Source organism: Lactuca saligna, chromosome 6, assembly GCF_052625555.1.
Source record: "Lactuca saligna cultivar CGN05327 chromosome 6, ASM5262555v1, whole genome shotgun sequence".
Lineage (NCBI taxonomy): Eukaryota > Viridiplantae > Streptophyta > Magnoliopsida > Asterales > Asteraceae > Lactuca > Lactuca saligna.
Genome location: NC_136422.1, coordinates 19,920,013 through 19,924,726, shown reverse-complemented (window position 1 = coordinate 19,924,726; position 4,714 = coordinate 19,920,013). Strand labels below are relative to the sequence as shown.

The following is a 4,714-nucleotide window of genomic DNA, read 5'->3' as shown; positions in this document are numbered from 1 at the left end:
GATACGAGCTGAGGATTGGGTGGTATGTTAGACTCGTACTAAGGGCTTGAGAGTATTTTAGTTCGATGACTGATTGGGTCAGAAAGCAAGCCAAACATAAGTTGTGGGCCCCATGGGCAAGCCAGACTTATGTTGTAGGCTCAGGAATAAACCAAATATGAGTTGTGGGGCTTATAAGCAAGTCAAACTCATATTGTGGGCTCATGGGTAATCCATTCTTTTAGCTGTGGATCCAATGCACGTTGTTTATTGGTATATGTTATCTGTTTGTGTTGTGGTACTTTAAGGGAACTCACTATGTTTTATGCTTAGAGTTTTTGGTTTGTGGTTTCAGACATTTTAGAGAATCATAGCAAGGCGAAGGTGTGACCGTACACATCCAGATTTTATGTAATCGATCTTGGGAGGCAAACATTTTTTAATAGTGTTTTTGAAAAACATTGTTTTGTAGATACTTTTATTAGTTAATGAGTTGTTTTTGAAATTTTTTGTTGGTTGAAATTTTGGGATGTTTCAAACATATATATATATATATATATATATATATATATATATATATATATATATATATATATATATATATATATATATATATAACACAATTGCCATTCCTTTTCAAACTAGTAGTAATGATATGTTGTATCTAATCTATCATTAAATTATGAGTATAACAGAAGCTATTCTTAAACTCGAATTAAACCTAAATGAGTATGCAATCTAGTGTTTATATTGATTCATCTCTCATATAATAAATTATTTACCAAAATAGATTAACTCAGTTTAAACACACTTTTAATAAGCTTAGGTTCCATATGCACCACCATTGTCATAACTCATAACTATGGTTCTATACACCATCACCCACCATGATCATCATAACCATATTTCCATTCGCATTCCTACCAGAACCACCACAAACCACCATTCTCACCACCATCATCACAACTTAATCAAGAATCCATCACCAAATGTGTCAAGAATCTGATACTATCATAATAACAGAAGAAAAAACCAAGAATGAAGATGCAAAACATAGTGAAAAGTTAAGATTGTTATTTAAAACACTAACTGTAATAATTTACAGTACTCAAACTACAAGACCCTTTCGGCATTTGGTTACATAAAAAGATCCGAAGAAAAAAAAAAAAAAAAAACCATAAAACAAACAACTCTTTCGCCATTTGTGTACACAAGATTGAAACACATTCCCATACTAAATCAAACAAACTTCAACATATCACAAATTACATTTGGTCATTTCCTACTTACTTTTCACCATCTTCAACACCTAAACCATACAAAACACCTGCATATTTCTCTGTGTTTCCATTAAAATAACCTTCTTTCAACTTCTTAAAAGCATGAGAAGTAAGCAAACTATCAGATCCAGCCTGATGACAAACACCAATTCTTTCCACTTCCAAAATCTCTGCAAGCTTATTCAATCCACCATGAAGAGAGTTGCAAAACCTCATCAAATGTTTGATATCATAAATAATTGGGAAATAAATCTTGATTAAATCAAAGAACCCTGTTTGAGATTTAGGCAACTCTTTTCGGGTCAACAATTTAAGCAAGTATCCAAAATCATACCCGCTATGGAAAGTTACCCAACAGATATTATCATTCAAAACAACACCTGAAGACATTAAGAGCTCTCCAAATCGATTTGCGTCAATACCCATTTCACTGTTCTTCTTGAAATCAATCCCACACTGTTTTAGCATCTCGATTGAATCATTAGCGAAGATGTCTTCGTTCACATTGAACTCGCGGAAATTAAACTGCCAAATGCAAGGCTTATCGGAGCCACAAGTTGGTAGATTCCCATTTTCATCGGAGAAAGTGAGACCCAACTGAATCAACTTCAACATATCGACATTATCCTTCAAAGTTACATAGTTATAGTCGTTAATATTCTTAAATTGTGCCAGTGGACGAAGAACAACACCTGGGAACTCGGTATCCATTGCGATGTAAGGGTAATCGTCGACAATTTCTCGAATCAAAGCAAATTCTTCTTCAAGATTGTCGTTCCATACCTCTCTAATTTGAACCGAATCGGTTTTGGGCAAGAGGATTGACATATTAAAGATTCAATTTTTACAGATGGGGTTTTCGATTTTCTCTATAGTTTTACCAGATCTGCAACAAATCAAACAAAAACAACAAAACTCCTCTTTAGATCAAACCCAGAAAGCAATAGATCGCAAAAAATCCATCATTTATCAACTGATTTCAAGAAAACTTGAAGATCAAATAGATAGCCAAAGACGGAAAACGGATCTTACCTTTTTTGAACAGGATGAAATCTGAGATTTAGTTAATCGAACAGATCTTGAAGTTCCGATTCACTTTGAAACTGTTTCCTTCTTTGCAGATTTAAAGTGTTTAGGGTTTGATTTGGGTCAACGAGATTGAACATAGAGCCTTTTGATCATAGAGATGAGAGAGAAGATTAGATGGGGGAGTACAAGGCTCTTAAATCAACTGGAGGAGGCAGTGCCAACAGAGATAGAGAGAATGGAAAGTGACATTGTTAGTGGTGAAAACTGGCCAAACGATGTCGTTTTGATGCGGTGCATTTCATGACCCTTGGTACCCTAGAGTTGACCATTTGAAAATCAAATAATGTTATTATTTTTTTAATTTACATATTTACATGACTTTTCAAAGTCTGATTTTTTTGAATGCGTCTTTGGTTGGGAATATGAATTTTCCAGAGTGTTCAAAGCAAAATAGAAGACTTTAATGCAAAATTTTATAAGACTGTATGACGTTCTTTTAATATAAATAAAGATATTGGAATCAAGGTCTCTACTAACCTGGAATTGTTAATTAGAAGGAAGACATTTTTTATTTAGAAAAAAGGGTCCCTAGATTTGTTATAGGGATAATAACTTAGGAGGGAAAATTCTTTTTATCTGTGTTTACATATTGGTAATTTTTTCTTTTTTGTACATAATAAAACAACTAACTTGTTTTAACTGTTTAAATTATACCAATATTACCGGTTAATACATGTTTTAACCGTTAACTCAAAGGGAAAATGACTACGTAAGGTAACTACCTCTTATCCGTGTTCACATATTGGTAACTTCTTATTTTTTGTACATAAGAAAAAAACTAACTTGTTTTAACTGTGTAACATCCTAAAAATCATGACCAAAAATTTCGTTTTTAATTTAATACTAAAACCATAATTGTCAAAACATTAATTTAATACTCCAGCATCAGGCCTTGCCCGACATCAGGCCCCGCTTGGCATCGAGCCCCGTTCAGTATACAGATATGTCTCTCTTAGGCCGTGCCTGTCTCCGGGCCCCGCCCGCTAAACACATACAATCATCTAACATGCTAACACATAAAGAAACATACCCTACTGTATCCTTGTCCTAAAAAACATACTTTGCTAATAATGAGATACAGAACTGCGTCCGTACTTAGCTAGTTCCAGCCAGGGCTTCAGCAGTGCAAGGTGATTCTCTTCACTGTGTGAATGGGTCTAAGGCCACAATGCCAGCCCATGTAGTCTATGAGTAGGAAGACTCGGGGGTTAGCCATAGGCATTGTTTGCTAGTATGTTATTCCAGACCAAGGTCTGATGTCGGGCAGGTGCCTGAGGAATGTTTTCATGTTAGATTATACTTGTTGTATGTGTGATACTTGTATGTGCCTGGTAAAGAGGTGAGTGTGGGCGAGCTCCCGTATCTCATCACTAGTTGAGTATGAACGATGTTTTGTATCACATTATTACCAGAGTATGTTTCTTAGGACAGGGATACAGTAAAGTATGTTTCTTTATGTGTTAGCATGTTATAGGATTGTATGTGTTTAGCGGGCGGGTCCCGGAGAGAGGCGGGGCCTAAGAGAGACATATTTGTACACCGAGCGGGGCTCGATGCCAGACGGTACCCGATGCCGAAGTATTAAATTAATGGTTTGACAATTATGGTTTTAGTATTAAATTAAAAAAGAAATTTTTTGGTCATGATTTTTGGGATGTTACACAGTTAAAACAAGTTAGTTGCTTTCTTATGTACAAAAAATAAGAAGTTGCCAATATGTGAACACGGATAAGAGGTAGTTACCCTCCTAAGTCATTTTCCCTTTGAGTTACTGGTTAAAAAAAATATTAGTCGGTAATATTGATGTAATTTAAACAGTTAAAACAAGTTAGTTGTTTTATTATGTACAAAAAAGAAGAAGTTGCTAATATGTGAACACGGATAAGAGATAGTTACCCTCTTAAGTAATTTTCCCTTTGTTCTAAACGAGCATATTCTTTACTTATAATTATTTTTAACAGAAATGTGAAATTGTTTTTTGAAGTTAAATTATTGGTTTTAAACTTTTTGCAATGGGCACCCGGCTCGTGGGCTTAGACGGGCGTCCAGACTTTTTTTATTATGAAATTCGATCAATTCTTATGAGTGCCCCTCCAACAATCATTGTTAGAGAGTCATTCATGCCTAGCCGGATTTTGTTTTGAGCTTCTAGCTTCTAACGTATGACAAAACGCTCTATTTTAAACAGAAAATCCCGTTTGACAATACAAGCTTCTAGCATTTAGTTTAAACAAAACGCTCCAAATTCAAATATTACTTCATGTAGCGTTTAACAAAACGCTACAAGCTACCCGCTAACAACTAGTTTTGTCGAACACGCCATTTGTCTCTTCAAATTTTAGGCTCGATGAGGATTATAATTATTT

The 4,714-nt window shown here is 34.9% G+C and overlaps 1 pseudogene across 1 annotated transcript; it reads right to left on the bottom strand.

The window, feature by feature from the left end:
• Positions 1-1,033: 1,033 nt before the first annotated feature.
• On the bottom strand, positions 1,034-2,444 carry LOC145001391 (putative CCR4-associated factor 1 homolog 7 pseudogene; annotated as a pseudogene). Its single transcript, XR_013661551.1, has 2 exons — positions 2,292-2,444; positions 1,034-2,145 (listed from the first exon to the last, which is right to left on the bottom strand). The product of XR_013661551.1 is annotated as a putative CCR4-associated factor 1 homolog 7 pseudogene (transcript).
• Between the last annotated feature and the right edge of the window lie 2,270 nt (positions 2,445-4,714).